This window comes from Entelurus aequoreus, linkage group LG03, assembly GCF_033978785.1.
Source record: "Entelurus aequoreus isolate RoL-2023_Sb linkage group LG03, RoL_Eaeq_v1.1, whole genome shotgun sequence".
Taxonomy (NCBI): Eukaryota; Metazoa; Chordata; class Actinopteri; order Syngnathiformes; family Syngnathidae; genus Entelurus; species Entelurus aequoreus.
In genome coordinates, this window is record NC_084733.1 from 86,887,832 (window position 1) to 86,903,369 (window position 15,538).

General features: G+C 29.6%; 1 protein-coding gene across 1 annotated transcript in view; it reads left to right on the forward strand.

The window, feature by feature from the left end:
• The first annotated feature begins 15,537 nt into the window (after nucleotides 1-15,537).
• hbp1 (HMG-box transcription factor 1) overlaps nucleotide 15,538 on the forward strand; it is a 39,930-nt gene continuing 39,929 nt past the window's right edge. Inside the window, exon 1 of the mRNA XM_062043073.1 lies at nucleotide 15,538. This exon is cut by the window's right edge and continues 161 nt beyond it. The gene's annotated coding sequence lies outside the window, so the exon portion shown is untranslated.

Consider the following 15,538-nt stretch of genomic DNA (forward strand, 5'->3'; position numbering starts at 1 on the left):
GATATTTACACTTAATTGAACGGTCTAAAAGAGGAGAAAACACGAAACAAATGACAATTAAAATTTGAAACATAGTTTATCTTCAATTTCGACTCTTTAAAATTCAAAATTCTACCAAAAAAAAGAAGAGAAAAACTAACTAATTTGAATCTTTTTGAAAAAATTAAAAAAATAATTTATGGAACATCATTAGTCATTTTTCCTGATTAAGATTAATTTTAGAATTTTGATGACATGTTTTAAATAGGTTAAAATCCAATCTACACTTTGTTAGAATATATAACAAATTGGACCAAGCTATATTTCTAACCAAGACAAATCATTATTTCTTCTAGATTTTCCAGAACAACATTTTTAAAAGAAATTCAAAAGACTGAAATAAGATTTAAATTTGATTCTACAGATTTTCTAGATTTTCCAGAATAATTTTTTTTAATTTTAATCATAATACGTTTGAAGAAATATTTCACAAATATTCTTCGTCAAAAAAACAGAAGCTAAAATGAAGAATTAAATTAAAATTTATTTATTATTCTTTACAATAAAAAAAATAAATTACTTGAACATTGATTTAAATTGTCAGGAAAGAAGAGGAAGGAATTTAAAAGGTAAAAAGGTATATGTGTTTAAAAATTCTAAAATTATTTTTAAGGTTGTATTTTTAATCTAAAATTGTCTTTCTGAAAGTTATAAGAAGCAAAGTAAAAAAATTAATGCATTTATTTAAACAAGTGAAGACCAAGTCTTTAAAATATTTTCTTGGATTTTCAAATTCTATTTGAGTTTTGTCTCTCTTAGAATTAAAAATGTCGGGCAAAGCGAGACCAGCTTGCTAGTAAATAAATAAAATTTAAAAAATAGAGGCAGCTCACTGGTAAGTGCTGCTATTTGAGCTATTTTTAGAACAGGCCAGCGGGCTACTCATCTGGTCCTTACGGGCTACCTGGTGCCCGTGGGCACCGCGTTGGTGACCCCTGATATAGAGATTTACTGTAAGCGTTAAATTAAAAAAAAATAATAATAATTTGACTTATTTTTAACGTTTTAATGACTGAGACCCTTTATGGTCCCCGGGTGCCCTAAAGGTTAATAAAAATTTAAAAAATCCATATATTTTGTTATGGTTTGAAAATGAAAAATATCAAAATGGCCCCCGCATGCTTAAAATTTTCCATGTGCGGCCCTCAGTAGAAAAAGTTTGGACACACCTGAAATACACGTACCGTTACACCCCTAACGAACGTCCATCGCACTGTTTTCGTCGCACAGAATGTAGACCTCCACATTTCCACCACCGTTCATTTGTGTGTTAATCGTGCTAATTTCCGAGAGTTGTTTTTTTTGAAGCCCATACAAAACACAGTGTTGTGCAATTTGAGAGTGGGTATTTAATTGCTACTATATAGACAGGACCACCTTTAAGTCATTAAGTTGCCCCACTCTAGTAATTATAAGCGACGTGTGGCGATATTTTCATGAACTTATGTGTAAAAAAAAAAAAATACAAGCGTTTTGTGTCAGTGAAGCTTATTCAGTGATTATGGCATCTACCTCTTATCAACAATGTTTTGGGAATAACGTTGATTTTCAACGGGAAAGCTGATGTGAAATTAATGGAACGGATAATAGGTTCTGTGTGTTTTAATGCAACGGAAAAAATATTCAATCCAATTTGAGAATCGTCATTTTACATTTTTGAAGGTTGCTCTGGTAGTTGTTTTCCTTTTGGTTTAAGGCAGGGGTGTCAAACTCATTTTTAGAAAAAATGCTGAAAAATCTACTCCCAAGTGGGCCCGGACTGCTAAAATCACGGCACGGTAACTTCAAAATAAATAAATGGGTTATACTTGCATATGGCGGTATAGCTCGGTTGGTACAGTGGCCGTGCCAGCAACTTGAGGGTTCCAGGTTCGATCATCTGCTGCAAAACATCCAATAGTTTTCTCCTTCTCTGTATACTTTTAGTGTGAGGACAAGTGTCTCCAATATTGTCCACACCTGTCTCCATCCAAACACAGCAGTGCGCTCTTAAACACACGGCGGGAAGCGAGGGAACATGACATTATAGCTCGGGGCAGTATAGCTCGGTTGGTAGAGTGGCCGTGCCAGCAACTTGAGGGTTCCAGGTTCGATCATCTGCTGCAAAACATCCAATAGTTTTCTCCTTCTCTGTATACTTTTAGTGTGAGGACAAGTGTCTCCAATATTGTCCACACCTGTCTCCATCTAAACACAGCAGTGCGCTCTTAAACGCACGGCGGGAAGCGAGGGAACATGACGTTATAGCTCGGGGGCGGTATAGCTCGGTGGGTAGAGTGGCCGTGCCAGCAATTTGAAGGTTCCAGGTTCGATCATCTGCTGCAAAACATCCAATAGTTTTCTCCTTCTCTGTATACTTTTAGTGTGAGGACAAGTGTCTCCAATATTGTCCACACCTGTCTCCATCTAAACACAGCGGTGCGCTCTTAAACGAACGGCGGGAAGCGAGGGAACATGACATTATAGCTCAGATGGTAGAGTGGCCGTGCCAGCAACTTGAAGGTTCCAGGTTCGATCATCTGCTGCAAAACATCCAATATTTTTCTCCTTCTCTGTATACTTTTAGTGTGAGGACAAGTGTCTCCAATATTGTCCACACCTGTCTCCATCCAAACACAGCAGTGCGCTCTTAAACACACGGCGGGAAGCGAGGTAGCATGGCATTATAGCTCGGTTGGTAGAGTGGCCGTGCCAGCAACTTGAGGGTTCCAGGTTCGATCATCTGCTGCAAAACATCCAATAGTTTTCTCCTTCTCTGTATACTTTTAGTGTGAGGCCAAGTGTCTCCAATATTGTCCACACCTGTCTCCATCCAAACACAGCAGTGCGCTCTTAAACACACGAGGGAACATGACGTTATAGCTCGGGGCGGTATAGCTTGGTGGGTAGAGTGGCCGTCCCAGCAACTTGAGGGTTCCAGGTTCGATCATCTGCTGCAAAACATCCAATAGTTTTCTCCTTCTCTGTATACTTTTAGTGTGAGGACAAGTGTCTCCAATATTGTCCACACCTGTCTCCATCCAAACACAGCAGTGCGCTCTTAAACGCACGGCGGGAAGCGAGGGAACATGACGTTTTAGCTCGGGGGCGGTATAGCTCGGTGGGTAGAGTGGCCGTGCCAGCAATTTGAAGGTTCCAGGTTCGATCATCTGCTGCAAAACATCCAATAGTTTTTTCCTTCTCTGTATACTTTTAGTGTGAGGACAAGTGTCTCCAATATTGTCCACACCTGTCTCCATCTAAACACAGCAGTGCGCTCTTAAACGCACGGCGGGAAGCGAGGGAACATGACATTATAGCTCGGTTGGTAGAGTGGCCGTGCCAGCAACTTGAAGGTTCCAGGTTCGATCATCTGCTGCAAAACATCCAATAGTTTCCTCCTTCTCTGTATACTTTTAGTGTGAGGACAAGTGTCTCCAATATTGTCCACACCTGTCTCCATCTAAACACAGCAGTGCGCTCTTAAACACACGAGGGAACATGACGTTATAGCTCGGGGCGGTATAGCTCGGTTGGTAGAGTGGCCGTGCCAGCAACTTGAAGGTTCCAGGTTCGATCATCTGCTGCAAAACATCCAATAGTTTCCTCCTTCTCTGTATACTTTTAGTGTGAGGACAAGTGTCTCCAATATTGTCCACACCTGTCTCCATCTAAACACAGCAGTGCGCTCTTAAACACACGCGGGAACATGACGTTATAGCTCGGGGCGGTATAGCTCGGTTGGTAGAGTGGCCGTGCCAGCAACTTGAAGGTTCCGGGTTCGATCCCCGCTTCTGCCATCCTAGTCACTGCCGTTGTGTCCTTGGGCAAGACACTTTACCCATCTGCTCCCAGTGCCCACCCACACTGGTTTAAATGTAAATCAGATATTGGGTTTCACTATGTAAAAAGCGCTTTGAGTCACCAGAGAAAAGCGCTATATAAATATAATTCACTTCACTTCACTGCATTGCGCTTTTCTACCTTCAAGGTACTCAAAACGCTTTGACGCTATTTCCACATTCACCCATTCACACGCACGTTCACACGCTGGTGGCGGGAGCTGCCATGCAAGGCCCTAACCGCGACCCATCAGGAGCAAGGGTGAAGTGTCTCGCTCAAGGACACAACGGACGTGACTAGGTTGGTAGAAGGTGGGGATCGAACCAGGAACCCTCAGGTTGCTGAAATTGTTGAAATCATAACGCTGTTGTTGTTGTTGTTGTTGTTTTGGCACTTACATGTTGCGGTTAATAGTATTCTACCTTTTATTTGTCGTTATTTATACTTTCTGAATAAATTATGTGATAATGTTCATCATTGGTGTTGATTTTCAATTTATCAAGATAAAAAAATAATATCAAAATCAATTTACAGGATGTTATTTACGTAGTTTGCTCAGTTGCCTCGACTGGTGCATTAACATGTTTTTTTTTGTTTTTTTTTTACATATGTATCTACAAAGATACAAAGAATTGCTATTGCGACATCTAGTGGACACTTTTAGAACAGCAGTTTCTTTCGTTCAAACATTTCGGCTCATTTTTATACTTAGCAAACTCATCCCGCGGGCCGGATAAAACATGTCCGCGGGCCTGATCCGGCCCCCCGGGCCGTACCTTTGACACCCCTGGTTTAAGGCAACCCCATTATACTAGCCCATAGTAAGTTACTGTATGTTCCACTTTTCATGTCAATAAAGAACACTTTTATATTTAACGTCCAAGCTCATTCATTCCCTGCATTTTCACTCATGTCAATATCATTACCAATTATAAGTACAGTACATGATCCAATTTGCTTCATTTTAAACATGCTAAACAAAGTTAGGATAAATTGAAGAACATCGTGTACAGTACTGGCTAAAAGTTTGGACAATCTTTTTTTCATGACTCTGTACATTGTAGATTGTCACTGAAGGCATCACAACTATGAATGAACACATGTGGAGTTATGTACTTAACAAAAAAAAGGCGAAATAACTAAAAACATGTTTCATATACTAGTTTCTTCAAAATAGCCAATAATAATAATACAAAATAAAAAAAGAATTTATGATAAATGATATCAGACACTAAAATAGTAAACTAAATAATTTGGCATACATTGTATTAGACACTGGTATTCATTAAATAATAATACAGTAAATGAATGAATTCCGGATAAATGATATCAGACACTGGAGTTTCTATTTAATAATATATGAATGGATTCAGGATGAATTATATCTGACACTGTAGTTTCCATTGAATAATAAATGAATGAGTTTAGGATCAATTACAAGACACTGTAGTTTTCATTGAATAGTAAATTAATGAATTTTGGATAAATGTTGTCAGACACTTCAGTTTCCATTGAATAGTAATAAATGAATTAATTAAAGATAAATGATATCAGAGACTATTTTTTATCTAATAGTAAATTAATGCATTCACGATACATGGTATTAGACACTTTAGTTTCCATTGAATAGTAATAAATGAACAAATTCTGCATACATGATATCAGACACTGTTTTTCATTAATAAATAAATGAATAGGTTGTATCAGTCACTTTAGTTTCCATTAAATAATAATAAATGAATGCATTAAAAATAGAGGATATCAGACACTATAGTTTTCATTGAATAATATTACATGAATTAATTCAGGATAAATGATATCAGACACTTCAGTTTCCATTGAATAGTAATGAATGAATGAATGTTATCAGACACTTTAGTTTCAATTGAATAGTAATAAATGAATGAATTAAAGATAAATTATATCAGAGACTATTTTTTATTAAGAAGTAAATTCATTCGTTTGCGATAAATGATATCAGACACTTTAGTTTCCATTGAATAATAATAAATGAACAAATTCGGCATAAATGATATCAGCCACTTTAGTTTTCATTGAATAATATCAAATGGATAAACTCAGAATAAATTATATCAGACACAAGTTTTCATTGAAAAATAAAAAAATTATTTATGAAAAATGATATCAGACACTAAAATAGTAAACTAAATAATTTATGATAAATATTATTAGACACTAGTTTTCATGAAATAATAATACAGTAAATGAATGGATTCAGGATACATGATATCAGACACTGGAGTTTCTATTTAATAATATATGAATGGATTCAGGATGAATGATATCTGACACTGAATTATAAATGAATGAGTTTAGGATCAATTATACAAGACATTGTAGTTTCCATTGAATAATAAATAATGAATTTGGGATAATTTATATGATACACTTTAGTTTCCATTTAACGGTAATAAATTAATGAATTTGGGATGAATGATATCAGACACTTTAGTTTCCATTGAATATTGATGAATAAATGCATTCGGGATAAATTATATCAGACACTAGTTGTCATTGAATAATAATTTAATTAATTTGGGATAAACAATATCAGACACTGGTTTTCATTACATAAATACATGAATAGATTATATCAGTCACTTTAGTTTCCATAAAATAATAATAAATGAATGCATTCAAAATAAAGGATATCAGACACTGTAGTTTTCATTGAATAATAATAATACATGAAATAATTCAGGATAAATGATATCAGACACTTTAGTTTTCATTGAATAATATCAAATGGATAAACTCAGAATAAATTATATCAGACACAAGTTTTCATTGAAAAATAAAAAAATAATTTATGATAAATGATATCAGACACTAAAATAGTAAACTAAATAATTTATGATAAATATTATTAGACACTGGTTTTCATGAAATAATAATACAGTAAATGAATGGATTCAGGATACATGATATCAGACACTGGAGTTTCTATTTAATAATATATGAATGGATTCAGGATGAATGATATCTGACACTGAATTATAAATGAATGAGTTTAGGATCAATTATACAAGACATTGTAGTTTCCATTGAATAATAAATAATGAATTTGGGATAATTTATATGATACACTTTAGTTTCCATTTAACGGTAATAAATTAATGAATTTGGGATGAATGATATCAGACACTTTAGTTTCCATTGAATATTGATGAATAAATGCATTCGGGATAAATTATATCAGATACTAGTTGTCATTGAATAATCATTTAATTAATTTGGGATAAACAATATCAGACACTGGTTTTCATTACATAAATAAATGAATAGATTATATCAGTCACTTTAGTTTCCATAAAATAATAATAAATGAATGCATTCAAAATAAAGGATATCAGCACTGTAGTTTTCATTGAATAATAATAATACATGAAATAATTCAGGATAAATGATATCAGACACTTCAGTTTCCATTGAATAGTAATGAATGAATGAATGTTATCAGACACTTTAGTTTCAATTGAATAGTAATAAATGAATGAATTAAAGATAAATGATATCAGAGACTATTTTTTATTAAGAAGTAAATTCATTCATTCGCGATAAATGATATCAGACACTTTAGTTTCCATTGAATAATAATAAATGAACAAATTCGGCATAAATGATATCAGCCACTTTAGTTTTCATTGAATAATATCAAATGGATAAACTCAGAATAAATTATATCAGACACAAGTTTTCATTGAAAAATAAAAAAATAATTTATGATAAATGATATCAGACACTAAAATAGTAAACTAAATAATTTATGATAAATATTATTAGACACTGGTTTTCATGAAATAATAATACAGTAAATGAATGGATTCAGGATACATGATATCAGACACTGGAGTTTCTATTTAATAATATATGAATGGATTCAGGATGAATGATATCTGACACTGAATTATAAATGAATGAGTTTAGGATCAATTATACAAGACATTGTAGATTCCATTGAATAATAAATAATGAATTTGGGATAATTTATATGAGACACTTTAGTTTCCATTTACCGGTAATAAATTAATGAATTTGGGATGAATGATATCAGACACTTTAGTTTCCATTGAATATTGATGAATAAATGCATTCGGGATACATTATATCAGACACTAGTTGTCATTGAATAATCATTTAATTAATTTGGGATAAACAATATCAGACACTGGTTTTCATTACATAAATAAATGAATAGATTATATCAGTCACTTTAGTTTCCATAAAATAATAATAAATGAATGCATTCAAAATAAAGGATATCAGACACTGTAGTTTTCATGGAATAATAATAATACATGAAATAATTCAGGATAAATGATATCAGACACTTCAGTTTCCATTGAATAGTAATGAATGAATGAATGTTATCAGACACTTTAGTTTCAATTGAATAGTAATAAATGAATGAATTAAAGATAAATGATATCAGAGACTATTTTTTATTAAGAAGTAAATTCATTCATTCGCGATAAATGATATCAGACACTTTAGTTTCCATTGAATAATAATAAATGAACAAATTCGGCATAAATGATATCAGCCACTTTAGTTTTCATTGAATAATATCAAATGGATAAACTCAGATAAAATTATATCAGACACAAGTTTTCATTGAAAAATACAAAAATAATTTATGATAAATTATATCAGACACTAAAATAGTAAACTAAATAATTTATGATAAATATTATTAGACACTGGTTTTCATGAAATAATAATACAGTAAATGAATGGATTCAGTATACATGATATCAGACACTGGAGTTTCTATTTAATAATATATGAATGGATTCAGGATGAATGATATCTGACACTGAATTATAAATGAATGAGTTTAGGATCAATTATACAAGACATTGTAGTTTCCATTGAATAATAAATAATGAATTTGGGATAATTTATATGATACACTTTAGTTTCCATTTAACGGTAATAAATTAATGAATTTGGGATGAATGATATCAGACACTTTAGTTTCCATTGAATATTGATGAATAAATGCATTCGGGATAAATTATATCAGATACTAGTTGTCATTGAATAATCATTTAATTAATTTGGGATAAACAATATCAGACACTGGTTTTCATTACATAAATAAATGAATAGATTATATCAGTCACTTTAGTTTCCATAAAATAATAATAAATGAATGCATTCAAAATAAAGGATATCAGCACTGTAGTTTTCATTGAATAATAATAATACATGAAATAATTCAGGATAAATGATATCAGACACTTCAGTTTCCATTGAATAGTAATGAATGAATGAATGTTATCAGACACTTTAGTTTCAATTGAATAGTAATAAATGAATGAATTAAAGATAAATGATATCAGAGACTATTTTTTATTAAGAAGTAAATTCATTCATTCGCGATAAATGATATCAGACACTTTAGTTTCCATTGAATAATAATAAATGAACAAATTCGGCATAAATGATATCAGCCACTTTAGTTTTCATTGAATAATATCAAATGGATAAACTCAGAATAAATTATATCAGACACAAGTTTTCATTGAAAAATAAAAAAATAATTTATGATAAATGATATCAGACACTAAAATAGTAAACTAAATAATTTATGATAAATATTATTAGACACTGGTTTTCATGAAATAATAATACAGTAAATGAATGGATTCAGGATACATGATATCAGACACTGGAGTTTCTATTTAATAATATATGAATGGATTCAGGATGAATGATATCTGACACTGAATTATAAATGAATGAGTTTAGGATCAATTATACAAGACATTGTAGATTCCATTGAATAATAAATAATGAATTTGGGATAATTTATATGAGACACTTTAGTTTCCATTTACCGGTAATAAATTAATGAATTTGGGATGAATGATATCAGACACTTTAGTTTCCATTGAATATTGATGAATAAATGCATTCGGGATACATTATATCAGACACTAGTTGTCATTGAATAATCATTTAATTAATTTGGGATAAACAATATCAGACACTGGTTTTCATTACATAAATAAATGAATAGATTATATCAGTCACTTTAGTTTCCATAAAATAATAATAAATGAATGCATTCAAAATAAAGGATATCAGACACTGTAGTTTTCATGGAATAATAATAATACATGAAATAATTCAGGATAAATGATATCAGACACTTCAGTTTCCATTGAATAGTAATGAATGAATGAATGTTATCAGACACTTTAGTTTCAATTGAATAGTAATAAATGAATGAATTAAAGATAAATGATATCAGAGACTATTTTTTATTAAGAAGTAAATTCATTCATTCGCGATAAATGATATCAGACACTTTAGTTTCCATTGAATAATAATAAATGAACAAATTCGGCATAAATGATATCAGCCACTTTAGTTTTCATTGAATAATATCAAATGGATAAACTCAGATAAAATTATATCAGACACAAGTTTTCATTGAAAAATACAAAAATAATTTATGATAAATGATATCAGACACTAAAATAGTAAACTAAATAATTTATGATAAATATTATTAGACACTGGTTTTCATGAAATAATAATACAGTAAATGAATGGATTCAGTATACATGATATCAGACACTGGAGTTTCTATTTAATAATATATGAATGGATTCAGGATGAATGATATCTGACACTGAATTATAAATGAATGAGTTTAGGATCAATTATACAAGACATTGTAGTTTCCATTGAATAATAAATAATGAATTTGGGATAATTTATATGATACACTTTAGTTTCCATTTAACGGTAATAAATTAATGAATTTGGGATGAATGATATCAGACACTTTAGTTTCCATTGAATATTGATGAATAAATGCATTCGGGATGAATTATATCAGATACTAGTTGTCATTGAATAATCATTTAATTAATTTGGGATAAACAATATCAGACACTGGTTTTCATTACATAAATAAATGAATAGATTATATCAGTCACTTTAGTTTCCATAAAATAATAATAAATGAATGCATTCAAAATAAAGGATATCAGCACTGTAGTTTTCATTGAATAATAATAATACATGAAATAATTCAGGATAAATGATATCAGACACTTCAGTTTCCATTGAATAGTAATGAATGAATGAATGTTATCAGACACTTTAGTTTCAATTGAATAGTAATAAATGAATGAATTAAAGATAAATGATATCAGAGAATATTTTTTATTAAGAAGTAAATTCATTCATTCGCGATAAATGATATCAGACACTTTAGTTTCCATTGAATAATAATAAATGAACAAATTCGGCATAAATGATATCAGCCACTTTAGTTTTCATTGAATAATATCAAATGGATAAACTCAGAATAAATTATATCAGACACAAGTTTTCATTGAAAAATAAAAAAATAATTTATGATAAATGATATCAGACACTAAAATAGTAAACTAAATAATTTATGATAAATATTATTAGACACTGGTTTTCATGAAATAATAATACAGTAAATGAATGGATTCAGGATACATGATATCAGACACTGGAGTTTCTATTTAATAATATATGAATGGATTCAGGATGAATGATATCTGACACTGAATTATAAATGAATGAGTTTAGGATCAATTATACAAGACATTGTAGTTTCCATTGAATAATAAATAATGAATTTGGGATAATTTATATGAGACACTTTAGTTTCCATTTAACGGTAATAAATTAATGAATTTGGGATGAATGATATCAGACACTTTAGTTTCCATTGAATATTGATGAATAAATGCATTCGGGATAAATTATATCAGACACTAGTTGTCATTGAATAATCATTTAATTAATTTGGGATAAACAATATCAGACACTGGTTTTCATTACATAAATAAATGAATAGATTATATCAGTCACTTTAGTTTCCATAAAATAATAATAAATGAATGCATTCAAAATAAAGGATATCAGACACTGTAGTTTTCATTGAATAATAATAATACATGAAATAATTCAGGATAAATGATATCAGCCACTTTAGTTTTCATTGAATAATATCAAATGGATAAACTCAGAATAAATTATATCAGACACAAGTTTTCATTGAAAAATAAAAAAATAATTTATGATAAATGATATCAGACACTAAAATAGTAAACTAAATAATTTATGATAAATATTATTAGACACTGGTTTTCATGAAATAATAATACAGTAAATGAATGGATTCAGGATACATGATATCAGACACTGGAGTTTCTATTTAATAATATATGAATGGATTCAGGATGAATGATATCTGACACTGAATTATAAATGAATGAGTTTAGGATCAATTATACAAGACATTGTAGTTTCCATTGAATAATAAATAATGAATTAGGGATAATTTATATGATACACTTTAGTTTCCATTTAACGGTAATACATTAATGAATTTGGGATGAATGATATCAGACACTTTAGTTTCCATTGAATATTGATGAATAAATGCATTCGGGATGAATTATATCAGACACTAGTTGTCATTGAATAATCATTTAATTAATTTGGGATAAACAATATCAGACACTGGTTTTCATTACATAAATAAATGAATAGATTATATCAGTCACTTTAGTTTCCATAAAATAATAATAAATGAATGCATTCGAAATAAAGGATATCAGACACTGTAGTTTTCATTGAATAATAATAATACATGAAATAATTCAGGATAAATGATATCAGACACTTCAGTTTCCATTGAATAGTAATGAATGAATGAATGTTATCAGACCCTTTAGTTTCAATTGAATAGTAGTAAATGAATGAATTAAAGATAAATGATATCAGAGACTATTTTTTATTAAGAAGTAAATTCATTCATTCGCGATAAATGATATCAGACACTTTAGTTTCCATTGAATAATAATAAATGAACAAATTCGGCATAAATGATATCAGCCACTTTAGTTTTCATTGAATAATATCAAATGGATAAACTCAGAATAAATTATATCAGACACAAGTTTTCATTGAAAAATAAAAAAATTATTTATGATAAATGATATCAGACACTAAAATAGTAAACTAAATTATTTATGATAAATATTATTAGACACTGGTTTTCATGAAATAATAATACAGTAAATGAATGGATTCAGGATACATGATATCAGACACTGGAGTTTCTATTTTATAATATATGAATGGATTCAGGATGAATGATATCTGACACTGAATTATAAATGAATGAGTTTAGGATCAATTATACAAGACATTGTAGTTTCCATTGAATAATAAATAATGAATTTGGGATAATTTATATGATACACTTTAGTTTCCATTTAACGGTAATAAATTAATGAATTTGGGATGAATGATATCAGACACTTTAGTTTCCATTGAATATTGATGAATAAATGCATTCGGGATGAATTATATCAGACACTAGTTGTCATTGAATAATCATTTAATTAATTTGGGATAAACAATATCAGACACTGGTTTTCATTACATAAATAAATGAATAGATTATATCAGTCACTTTAGTTTCCATAAAATAATAATAAATGAATGCATTCGAAATAAAGGATATCAGACACTGTAGTTTTCATTGAATAATAATAATACATGAAATAATTCAGGATAAATGATATCAGACACTTCAGTTTCCATTGAATAGTAATGAATGAATGAATGTTATCAGACACTTTAGTTTCAATTGAATAGTAATAAATTAATGAATTAAAGATAAATGATATCAGACACTATTTTTTATTAAGAAGTAAATTCATTCATTCGCGATAAATGATATCAGACACTTTAGTTTCCATTGAATAATAATAAATGAACAAATTCGGCATAAATTATATCAGCCACTTTAGTTTTCATTGAATAAGATCAAATGGATAAACTCAGAATAAATTATATCAGACACAAGTTTTCATTGAAAAATAAAAAAATAATTTATGATAAATGATATCAGACACTAAAATAGTCAACTAAATAATTTATGATAAATATTATTAGACACTGGTTTTCATGAAATAATAATACAGTAAATGAATGGATTCAGGATACATGATATCAGACACTGGAGTTTCTATTTAATAATATATGAATGGATTCAGGATGAATGATATCTGACACTGAATTATAAATGAATGAGTTTAGGATCAATTATACAAGACATTGTAGTTTCCATTGAATAATAAATAATAAATTTGGGATAATTTATATGATACACTTTAGTTTCCATTTAACGGTAATAAATTAATGAATTTGGGATGAATGATATCAGACACTTTAGTTTCCATTGAATATTGATGAATAAATGCATTCGGGATGAATTATATCAGATACTAGTTGTCATTGAATAATCATTTAATTAATTTGGGATAAACAATATCAGACACTGGTTTTCATTACATACATAAATGAATAGATTATATCAGTCACTTTAGTTTCCATAAAATAATAACAAATGAATGCATTCAAAATAAAGGATATCAGACACTGTAGTTTTCATTGAATAATAATAATACATGAAATAATTCAGGATAAATGATATCAGACACTTCAGTTTCCATTGAATAGTAATGAATGAATGAATGTTATCAGACACTTTGGTTTCAATTGAATAGCAATAAATGAATGAATTAAAGATAAATGATATCAGCCACTATTTTTTATTAAGAAGTAAATTCCTTCATTCGCGATAAATGATATCAGACACTTTAGTTTCCATTGAATAATAATAAATGAACAAATTCGGCATAAATTATATCAGCCACTTTAGTTTTCATTGAATAATATCAAATGGATAAACTCAGAATAAATTATATCAGACACAAGTTTTCATTGAAAAATAAAAAAATAATTTATGATAAATGATATCAGACACTAAAATAGTCAACTAAATAATTTATGATAAATATTATTAGACACTGGTTTTCATGAAATAATAATACAGTAAATGAATGGATTCAGGATACATGATATCAGACACTGGAGTTTCTATTTAATAATATATGAATGGATTCAGGATGAATGATATCTGACACTGAATTATAAATGAATGAGTTTAGGATCAATTATACAAGACATTGTAGTTTCCATTGAATAATAAATAATGAATTTGGGATAATTTATATGATACACTTTAGTTTCCATTTAACGGTAATAAATTAATGAATTTGGGATGAATGATATCAGACACTTTAGTTTCCATTGAATATTGATGAATAAATGCATTCGGGATAAATTATATCAGACACTAGTTGTCATTGAATAATCATTTAATTAATTTGGGATAATATCAGACACTGGTTTTCATTACATAAATAAATTAATAGATTATATCAGTCACTTTAGTTTCCATAAAATAATAATACATGAATGCATTCGAAATAAAGGATATCAGACACTGTAGTTTTCATTGAGTAATAATAATACATGAAATAATTCAGGATAAATGATATCAGACACTTCAGTTTCCATTGAATAGTAATGAATGAATGAATTTGGCATGAATGTTATCAGATATCGCACACATGAATGTGAAGTTAATCATTGCATTGACTCGTCATATTACAGAAGTAGCAGCTGTAGTTCTCACGTTGCACCGATGAAGAAAAATAACAAGGTATTGTTCCTGTTATTGCCAATCAGCTGTTTGTGGGCGGGAACAGGCGTGGACTTTCAACCAATGAGACCAACTCTG